The sequence below is a fragment of the Mytilus edulis genome, chromosome 5, assembly GCF_963676685.1.
Source record: "Mytilus edulis chromosome 5, xbMytEdul2.2, whole genome shotgun sequence".
Taxonomy (NCBI): Eukaryota; Metazoa; Mollusca; class Bivalvia; order Mytilida; family Mytilidae; genus Mytilus; species Mytilus edulis.
The window spans coordinates 61,845,528-61,857,789 of NC_092348.1; the positions used below are offsets into that span (position 1 = coordinate 61,845,528).

Genomic DNA, 12,262 nt, shown 5'->3' on the forward strand with positions numbered 1-12,262 from the left:
ATTTAATCAATCAATATTTATATACAAGGAGTTTGGATTGGGTTTACAGAATAGAGAATAATGGACGAAAAAATAAATAAAGAATGATATGGGCGAGTTTTGTTTATTTATTAATAGCGAAAACTCGCTTTCATCCATCGTTTGAAAATAACGTACGTGGCAATTTCAAAGTGCGCCTTGCAAAACGCTATACGTTGGATGGATCGTGGGAATGTGCATTGAAGGTGTCGTTCATACCGGAATTAGAAGCCTAAACGAGACGTATGTACTTCTGTTTCGATTTCGTGCACCAGTCGTACGTTAGGGAAAATCTCTCCATATTCTCCAGTCGATACGATTAAATGAAGATATCACGGACGTGACGTTTGGGAAACCAGTCTATTTCACGGTAACCAGGAATGAATTGTATCACATCGAATTTGTTTTCAGATACGATCATCTTCAAATATGTCGTCTAAAAGATGACCATGTATTTCTCTTGCTATATTTTCGAAGGAAGTGAAGTAAATCTATAAGAGGAAACTACTCACTGTCATTTAGGAAATTACGAGTATGTTTAATTGCAATATTTGCTGTAAAGTGTATGTGTGGCTGCACGATCTTCAAAGACATATAAGAAGTAAGCATTCTTCCGATGAGCCACTATACCACCCAGGTGTTACCCAGCAGCAGCAAAAGCAGCAACAGCAGCAGCAGAAAAAGAAGCAACAGCAGCAAAAGCAGCAGCAAAAGGCTTTCGTGTTTAGACACCCTTTCACCATGATTGTGTCCGGTCCAACCTCCTGCGATAAAACTTATTTTATTTTATTTGTTTCAACACATAAAAAAACTGTGAAGTCCTAGTCCAGACAGGATCGTTTGGTTGTATAAAAGGTGGCAACCTCATTACGAGGAAATACAACGAACATGCAGTGCTTCCACGCGTTGAATTCATTTGTGGAATTCCTTTTGATCTCGAAAGGGACGATTTTTTCGATCCCAACATTCGAAACATGATCCTATTAGATGACCTCATGTCGACATTGGACAAAGACACCAGAATAAATGATTTTTTTACGGAAGGGTGTCACCATAGGAATTTATCGGTCGTCGTTTTTAATCAGAATTTATACTTTGGCAAAGACCCCACCCAGAGACGAAACTTTCATTATCTTATTCTCTTTAATAACCGCATTGATCGACAGCCCATCGTGACTCTTGGCCGACAGATGTATCCTTCTCGAGGGGATTTCTTTCTCCGGAAATTTGAAGAGGCAAAGAGGACACCTTTCGGGTACTTTCTTGTTGACCTAAAAGCTAGAACCCCAGAAGCCTCCAGATTGCACACAGAGGTCTTGCATGTCGGTCAAGGAGAGACACCAGACGGACAGAGGGATGACGACCGTCTCTCGAATACTTTTGAAGACGATAGTTCGGTCTCATCAGACGAAGATATTGTCGACGAGACAACACATAGTTCGTCAGAGGATGCTAAAACACGAAAAGATCTCATCGCCTGTCAGGATTGCGGAGTACTTAGTGTTTGCTCACCTACGTGGATTAGAAGCCCAACGTCAGCAAGGTTGTGAGAATAAAAACGGCATTGCCCTTAACGATGACCGGGAAAGATGTAGAGGATGCTTTGGGTGGATTGCCCGTGACCGTTTGCTGTGCAGAAGACTTGCCTAGATATGTGAGCGACAGGCTTAGAAGGTTTGTGGTCAATACGGACAACTGTGATCAAAAGGGGAGTCATTGGGTTGCATTTCATTTCCCCGCATCGGGTCCATCAGAATTTTTCGACTCCTTAGGACGATTACCGGAAAAGTACCAACGCTATTTCAGAAATGTACTCATCGTCAATGGACCGAAATACTGTGTGGTTTGCAATCAAATCCAACCCGATGATTCAGATACATGTGGCCTGTATTGCATTTATTACGTCAAATTGAAATGTCGGGACTCGAGATGAAGGGCATTATCAACAACTTTTCATCCACTGAGACGATTCAGAATGACAGTAAACTCGTAGCTCTATTTGGTTAAATGAAAAATAATGATACAAAAAAAAATAATGAAAAAAGAAAGAAAAAAAAACAGAAGAAAAGAAAAAAAAATCTTAAAACACTTACATGGATGTATAGCAGGTCTCAAGTCTTGAAAAACTCTTTCTAGGGTCACTAAAAGTATCCACCCTGGAGGGTAGCCTGGTCAAACATTAAGATATAGCGTCCAGGATTTAAGCCCAAATATGGCGTCGGCGTCTCGATGTCCGAGTAACATGGTCCAACCCGAAGTTTGCGTCTTGATTTCAGGGTCGGCTATGGCGTCCGCTTTAAGGCCCAAATATGGCGTCGGCGTCTGCGCAAACTTTCGAATATGGCGTCAGCGTCCGACGTCCACCTTAATTGGGGTCATTCTGTCCCTCAAACACTACTGTTGAAAATTCAGAAGATATGTGGTAATATTGCCAATGGGAAACTTATCCACCAAAGACAAACGAATGTGAATCAGCCATGAGTTACACATATGTATTCATGTAAAATGCTATTAAAACCCATTCCTGACTAGATGTGACGAAAAACGAAAACTAACAGCCCGATTAATGCTGAAACGATAAACGTAAAATCAATATCAAAGACAGCAACCAATAACAATACAGTGCTCCTATATATCGTCTACCAACAGTATTTATCTATACCTACCGTCGGTGGTTAACATGCAATACAGTACTCCTATTTACCGTATATCAACAGTATTTGTCTATACCTACCGTCGGTGGTTAACATACAATATAGTGCTCCTATATACCGTCTATCAACAGTATTTGTCTATACCTACTGTCGGTAGTTAACATACAGTATAGTGCTCCTATACACCGTATATCAACAGTATCTGTCTGTACCTACCGTCGGTGGTTAACATACAATATAGTGCTCCTATATACCGTCTATCACCAGTATTTGTCTATACCTACCGTCGGTGATTAACATACGATATAGTGCTATTATATATACCGTCTATCAAGAGTTTTAGTCTATACCTACTGTTGGTAGTTAACATACAATATAGTGCTCCTATATACCGTCTATCAACATTATTTGTCTATACCTACTGTCGGTAGTTAACATGCAATATAATGCTCCTATATACCGTCTATTATCAGTATTTTTCTAAACTTACCGTCGGTAGTTAACATGCGATATAGTGCTCCTATATACCGTCTACCAACAGTATTTATATTGAAATTCAAAACAGTGTGGCTGTGGCCATTGATTGACACATTAAATTCATCCATTGACTGGAACAATTAAGGTGAATGTATGTATGTTACTACCACTGCTCACTATGTACTTTTTAAACACACTTAAACTATGGGGTCACCAAAGATTCTCAACAACTTAATAAAGTAATTCGAAAAACTAATCAGAAATAACACGATGTTTTGATTAATATCAATTATATAAATCAAAACATAAAGGTTATTCCTGATTAATTTTTTGAATTATTTTATAATTAAAGGCGTTAAGAAACCTTTGGTGACCCCAAAGTTTAAATGTCTATCGTAGGTACGTCGTGAACAGTGGTCGTTACAGACAAACGTTCATGTAAATTGTAAGAATGGATGAATTTAATGTGTCAATCAATGGCCACAGCCACACTGTTTTGAATTTCATTCTATCTATACCTACCGTCGGTGGTTAACATGCAATACAGTACTCCTATTCACCGTATATCAACAGTATTTGTCTATTCCTACCGTCGGTGGTTAACATACGAATTAGTACTCCTTTACACCGTCTATCAACAGTATTTGTCTATACCTACCGTTGGTGGTTAACATGCAATATAATGCTCCTATATACCGTCTATTATCAGTATTTTTCTAAACCTACCGACGGTAGTTTACATGCGATATAGTGCTCCTATATACCGTCTACCAACAGTATTTATCTATACCTACCGTCGGTGGTTAACATGCAATACAGTACTCCTATTTACCGTCTATCAACAGTATTTGTCTATACCTACTGTCGGTAGTTAACATACAATATAGAGCTCCTATATACCGTCTACCAACAGTATTTGTCTATACCTACTGTCGGTAGTTAACATACAGTATAGTGCTCCTATACACCGTATATGAACAGTATTTGTCTGTACCTACCGTCGGTGGTTAACATACAATATAGTGCTCCTATAAACCGTCTATCAACAGTATTTGTCTATACCTACTGTCGGTAGTTAACAAACAATATAGTGCTCCTATATACCGTCTATCAACAGTATGTGTCTATACCTACTGTCGGTAGTTAACATACAATATAGTGCTTCTATATACCGTCTATCAACAGTATTTGTTTATACCTACCGTCGGTGGTTAACATACAATATAGTGCTCCTATATACCGTCTATCAAGAGTTTTAGTCTATACCTACTGTTGGTAGTTAACGTACAATGTAGTGCTCCTATATACCGTCTATCAACAGTATTAGTCTATACCTACTGTCGGTAGTTAACATACAATATAGTGCTCATATATACCGTCTATCGACAGTATTTGTCTATACCTACCGTCGGTGGTTAACATACAATATAGTGCTCCTATAAACCGTCTATCAACAGTATTTGTTTATACCTACTGTCGGTAGTTAACATACAATATAGTGCTCCTATATACAGTCTATCAACAGTATTTGTCTATACCTACTGTCGGTAGTTAACATACAATATAGTGCTCCTATATACCGTCTATCACCAGTATTTGTCTTACCTACTGTCGGTAGTTAACATACAATATAGTGCTCCTATATACCGTCTATCACCAGTATTTGTCTATACCTACTGTCAGTAGTTAACATACAATATAGTGCTCCTATATACCGTCTATCACCAGTATTTGTCTATACCTACTGTCGGTAGTTAACATACAATATAGTGCTCCTATATACCGTCTATCACCAGTATTTGTCTATACCTACTGTCGGTAGTTAACATACAATATAGTGCTCCTATATACCGTCTATCACCAGTATTTGTTTATACCTACTGTCGGTAGTTAACATACAATATAGTGTTCCTATATACCGTCTATCAACAGTATTTGTCTATACCTACTGTCGGAAGGTAACATACAATATAGTGCACTTATATACCGTCTATCAACAGTATTTGTCTATAACTACCGTCGGTGGTTAACATACAATATAGTGCTCCTATATACCGTCTATCAACAGTACTAGTATTTGTCTATACCTACTGTCGGTAGTTAACATACAATAAAGTGCTCCTATATACCGTCTATCACCAGTATTTGTCTATACCTACCGTCGGTGGTTAACATACAATATAGTGCTCCTATAAACCATCTATCAACAGTATTTGTCTATACCTACTGTCGGTAGTTAACATACAATATAGTGCTCCTATATACAGTCTATCAACAGTATTTGTCTATACCTACTGTCGGTAGTTAACATACAATATAGTGCTCCTATATACCGTCTATCAGCAATATTTGTCTATACCTACCGTCGGTGGTTAACATACAATATAGTGCTCCTATATACCGTCTATCACCAGTATTTGTCTATACCTACTGTCGGTAGTTAACATACAATATAGTGCTCCTATATACCGTCTATCACCAGTATTTGTCTATACCTACTGTCGGTAGTTAACATACAATATAGTGCTCCTATATACCGTCTATCACCAGTATTTGTCTATACCTACTGTCGGTAGTTAACATACAATATAGAGCTCGTATATACCGTCTACCAACAGTATTTGTCTATACCTACTGTCGGTAGTTAACATACAGTATAGTGCTCCTATACACCGTATATCAACAGTATTTGTCTGTACCTACCGTCGGTGGTTAACATACAATATAGTGCTCCTATAAACCGTCTATCAACAGTATTTGTCTATACCTACTGTCGGTAGTTAACATACAATATAGTGCTCCTATATACCGTCTATCAACAGTATGTGTCTATACCTACTGTCGGTAGTTAACATACAATATAGTGCTTCTATATACCGTCTATCAACAGTATTTGTTTATACCTACCGTCGGTGGTTAACATACAATATAGTGCTCCTATATACCGTCTATCAAGAGTTTTAGTCTATACCTACTGTTGGTAGTTAACGTACAATGTAGTGCTCCTATATACCGTCTATCAACAGTATTAGTCTATACCTTCTGTCGGTAGTTAACATACAATATAGTGCTCCTATATACCGTCTGTCGACAGTATTTGTCTATACCTACCGTCGGTGGTTAACATACAATATAGTGCTCCTATAAACCGTCTATCAACAGTATTTGTCTATACCTACTGTCGGTAGTTAACATACAATATAGTGCTCCTATATACAGTCTATCAATAGTATTTGTCTATACCTACTGTCGGTAGTTAACATACAATATAGTGCTCCTATATACCGTCTATCAACAGTATGTGTCTATACCTACTGTCGGTAGTTAACATACAATATAGTGCTTCTATATACCGTCTATCAACAGTATTTGTTTATACCTACCGTCGGTGGTTAACATACAATATAGTGCTCCTATATACCGTCTATCAAGAGTTTTAGTCTATACCTACTGTTGGTAGTTAACGTACAATGTAGTGCTCCTATATACCGTCTATCAACAGTATTAGTCTATACCTACTGTCGGTAGTTAACATACAATATAGTGCTCCTATATACCGTCTATCACCAGTATTTGTCTATACCTACTGTCAGTAGTTAACATACAATATAGTGTTCCTATATACCGTCTATTAACAGTATTTGTCTATACCTACTGTCGGAAGGTAACATACAATATGGTGCACCTATATACCGTCTATCAACAGTATTTGTCTATACCTACCGTCGGTGGTTAACATACAATATAGTGCTCCTATATACCGTCTATCAGCAATATTTGTCTATACCTACTGTCGGTAGTTAACATACAATATAGTGCTCCTATATACCGTCTATCACCAGTATTTGTCTATACCTACTGTCAGTAGTTAACATACAATATAGTGTTCCTATATACCGTCTATCAACAGTATTTGTCTATACCTACTGTCGGAAGGTAACATACAATATAGTGCACCTATATACCGTCTATCAACAGTATTTGTCTATACATACCGTCGGTGGTTAACATACAATATAGTGCTCCTATATACCGTCTATCAGCAATATTTGTCTATACCTACCGTCGGTGGTTAACATACAATATAGTGCTCCTATATACCGTCTATCACCAGTATTTGTCTATACCTACTGTCGGTAGTTAACATACAATATAGTGCTCCTATATACCGTCTATCACCAGTATTTGTCTATACCTACTGTCGGTAATTAACATACAATATAGTGCTCCTATATACCGTCTATCACCAGTATTTGTCTATACCTGCTGTCGGTAGTTAACATACAATATAGTGTTCCTATATACCGTCTATCAACAGTATTTGTCTATACCTACTGTCGGAAGGTAACATACAATATAGTGCACCTATATACCGTCTATCAACAGTATTTGTCTATACCTACCGTCGGTGGTTAACATACAATATAGTGCTCCTATATACCGTCTATCAGCAATATTTGTCTATACCTACCGTCGGTGGTTAACATACAATATAGTGCTCCTATATACCGTCTATCACCAGTATTTGTCTATACCTACTGTCGGTAGTTAACATACAATATAGTGCTCCTATATACCGTATATCACCAGTATTTGTCTATACCTGCTGTCGGTAGTTAACATACAATATAGGGCTCCTATATACCGTCTATCACCAGTATTTGTCTATACCTACTGTCGGTAGTTAACATACAATATTGTGTTCCTATATACCGTCTATCAACAGTATTTGTCTATACCTACTGTCGGAAGGTAACATACAATATAGTGCACTTATATACCGTCTATCAACAGTATTTGTCTATACCTACCGTCGGTGGTTAACATACAATATAGTGCTCCTATATACCGTCTATCAACAGTATTTGTCTATACCTACTGTCGGTAGTTAACAAACAATATAGTGTTCCTATATACCGTCTATCAACAGTATTTGTCTATACCTACTGTCGGAAGGTAACATACAATATAGTGCACCTATATACCGTCTATCAACAGTATTTGTCTATACCTACCGTCGGTGGTTAACATACAATATAGTGCTCTTATATACCGTCTATCAGCAATATTTGTCTATACCTACCGTCGGTGGTTAACATACAATATAGTGCTCCTATATACCGTCTATCACCAGTATTTGTCTATACCTACTGTCGGTAGTTAACATACAATATAGTGCTCCTATATACCGTCTATCACCTGCATTTGTTTATACCTACCGTCGGTGATTAACATACGATATAGTGCTCCTACATGTGTATATACCGTCTATCAACAGTATTTGTCTATACCTACCGTCGGTGGTTAACATACAATATAGTGCTCCTATATACCGTCTATCAAGAGTTTTAGTCTATACCTACTGTTGGTGGTTAACAAGCATTACAGTACTCCTATATATACCGTCTATCAATACTATTTTTCTCTACCTGTTTCTATACCCACCGTCGGTGGTTAACATGCAATAGAGTGCACCTATATACCGTATATCAACAGTATTTGTCTATACCTATCGTCGGTGGTTAACATGCAATATAGTCCTCCTATATACTGGCTATCAACAGTATGTAGTCTATACCTACCGTCGGTGGTTAACAAGCAATACAGTACTCCTATATACCGTATATCAAAAGTATTTGTCTATACCTACCGTCGGTGGTTAACGTAAAATATAGTGCTGTCTATTAAAATTATGTGTCTATACATACTGTCGGTGGTTTACATACAATAAAGTGCTCCTATAAACCGTCTATCAACAGTTTTCATTTATACCTACCGTCGATGGTCAATATTACGTATTATATGGTCCGTATATAGTGCTCATATATACCGTCTGTCAGAAGTATCTGAATTTACCTACCGTCGGTGGTTAACATACAATATAGTGCTCCTATATACCGTCCATTAACAGTATTTCTTTATACCTACCGTCGGTGGTTAACGTAAAATATAGTGCTCCTTTATATACCGTCTTTCAATAGTATTTCTTTATACCTACTCTCGGTGGTTAACATTGAATTTAGTGCTCCTATATACCGTCTATCAACCGTATTTGTCTATACCTACCGGCGGTTGTTATCAAAACAAACTATTTTCAATCGACAGTCCAAAGTTTCGTATCTATACTTCACTCTGAATGACCGATGACATTTATTTGACCAGTAACATTCCCTATTGTATTCATTATTTAGTTTTTTCCCTGAACTTGTCTGAAATATTTGCGGCTGTACTGATGGCAAACAACAATCAATCAATTTCTTAAAGTACTTCTTAATCTAAATCATATATTATTTTTTAATCTAACCAGTAATATGTGATCGGTGAATGTACGTATGACAATTACGCCAATTTTGAAAAAGCATATTTTTTTTTCATTTGCGCACATTGACATTTTTTAATTTGCGCCAATTGATTCGAAAGGTTAGGTCTGATAAATTTAGATGATAAAATTAAACTTGTTTAACCAAACGCAGCAATTCAATGAACACAAGCTACAATATAGATAAATGTGTGTATAGACTCATGTTGAGCTCATGGGTATCATCATTTAATCACACTTCTGGTACCCGAACATTTACTTTCATATAAGGAACCGATGCCATAAAGAAAAAAACAGGCTTTAACTTATAAAAATTTTGATAAAAAAGGGGATGCTTTATTGTAGGGAAGATATCACAAGGTTGCAGTTCAACAGAAGTGTTGCATGACAATACTCAGTTAAAAAAGATTTGTGCATATGCAAATGTGCTTTTTATGTCAAACAGTTACAATCTTATTTTATAAAGTGCTACTTCAAGTGTGATGTACACTTGCAATAAACTTATCCTGCTTTCAATCCCCCTCCTCCTCCCCGTCACGTGTGAGCAAGTGGCAGGTTGCAAAAGGCCAGAAGGAATATTTTTGTTATTATATAAATAAATTCTATACATCTTATATGCCTCATGACTTGTGTTTACCTGTTAATTTGTGCAAATGAAGAAAATAAATTTGGCGCAAAGAAATAAAAAAAACTATAGGCGCTAATTAAATGCAGATTGGCGCAAATGGAAAAAGCCGAAGCAAATATAATCTTTTCTCGTATCAAGATTTCAAGATTTTATTCATAACCTCAAACACATACTTGTGTACAAGAGGACAATAATATATACAACCATATTAAAATAATATATAGCGAGACAGGACAAACGAAACACAAATACATAGTATATTTTAAAAGACAATTGGTATAATTAGATTAAGTATTTTATGATTTTCTTCACGAAAATTGATAATTTCCTTTGAACTTGTACGTTACATATAGACAAGCCAGTGAATTTCTTCTTGCTTGGATTCATTACATAGTAATTTGGTACAAACTTTGATCTAAGAGCAGAAACATCAGCATTTTTACAGGTAAACAATATATGAAACTCATCCCCTATTCCCTCATTACATAATGTACATATTCTATTTTCCCTCGCGATCCCCGCCCATCTACCCGTCTCAATAGGTAACTTCAAATTCGAGCATCGAAGTTTAGATATGTAATATCTGTCCTTGGGTAATAATCGCAATAGATACGGTTCCAAACCAAACTCGAGTTTGAATAAAGAATAGAATTTACCCCTATTAGATCAAATTGGTGTTTTCTTTCTTTTTTTCGTTCAGTTTCATCTAGTCCATTTGTTCATTTGACTCTGTCTCCATCACGACTAGGATGCATTTTAATTTATAATGTAAAGTCGTTCAGGTTTTTGTTTTATTATATAAAAAAAAGAAGATATGGCATGATTGCCAATGAGACAACTCTCTAAAAGAGACAAAGTGACACCGGAATTAACTATTAAAAAAAACCTTCAACAGATCACGGTACGCTGACGGTACAGATGTCTGTAAATTCAGAAATTAATGCGAGGTTTTTATTATTGCGACAATAATTAAGACTCGCATTTTGAAGTATTGCGTTTGAATTAATCAATCAAAATCTCATTTCAGGCTATATTGACACTCATCGCATTAAATATTTAACAATTGCACGCAACAAATTTACATTCAAAAATTTGATGTATATTTGACAAGATTAGTTCGTTTAAGTTACCAAAAATTCTTTAATTAGTGTATTATTCTCCCAAGTTTATTTGAAAAGGTATAATTCCTCTACACAAATTGCAAAATCTTTCATAAAATATCCAGTAAGTTGGATAAACGTTTACCAAATCATCCCAATACAGTTTGATTTATATATTCACTTTGCTATTCCGTTCTTGCACAGTGATATAGTTCATTTTGCGTCATCCCATATTCTAGCAAAGGGAGATTATCTAAGCATCACCGTTACATCAGTAATAGCTCTCGTACATAAAATAGTTAGCTCGAACTGTATGATCCTGTGTGAATCTGATCTTTATATTAAAAGTGCATAAATGGTTCACATATGGGTCTTATTTAAAAATTAAACAGTATCAAAACAATTAGTGCATTATAATATAACCAAATAGGCATGCAAAAAAGAATCATGATAGGCAAAATATGCTTGTCTACCGTCTAATTCTAATTGCTAATATTTACTGTATTGTACATAGCTCAATTCCATTCCATTCCATTCAATTTTATTTATTTTTTTAATTTTCAGCAGAAAACAGTATTTCTAACAATTAAATTGAATTAATTTGATATGACGTTGACACACGGTAATCACTCTCATGTTTTTATTTACATCGCTGTCAATCATCCGGTAAAGATGAATATTCATTACTACCCTCGGTAGTTAACGTCCCTCGATGGTTAACTTTAAGTGCCTACCTAAAAATTAATCAAGAAATTTGCCGATTTATAGAAATTCAATGGAGCTAGGAAGTTTGCATAAAAGGGTATGCACGAGACAATATAAAACAAAAGTACGCTTACCTTTGTCTGCCAAAGCTGAGTTTAAAGTAGCTATATAGTCTGAAGTTAAAAGTAAAATTCACCGTGACGGTCCAGTATTTGTTATATATTGCCGACAAAACAAAATAAAAACATTAAGTTCTGTGACATAACGATCAAATTGATCCTCTTTGTTTAATCCCCATAAGCAAACAACTTAACGATGTCTGTAACACAAAGGAAAATTGTATTGATTTTCATGTATTTTT

General features: G+C 36.1%; 1 protein-coding gene across 1 annotated transcript in view; it reads right to left on the bottom strand.

The window, feature by feature from the left end:
* The window catches only part of LOC139524149 (serine/threonine-protein phosphatase 6 regulatory ankyrin repeat subunit A-like), a 46,704-nt gene extending 34,650 nt beyond the window's left edge, over positions 1–12,054 (bottom strand). The window contains exon 1 of the mRNA XM_071318753.1: positions 12,036–12,054. The gene's annotated coding sequence lies outside the window, so the exon portion shown is untranslated. The remainder of the gene's footprint in view (positions 1–12,035) is intronic.
* Between the last annotated feature and the right edge of the window lie 208 nt (positions 12,055–12,262).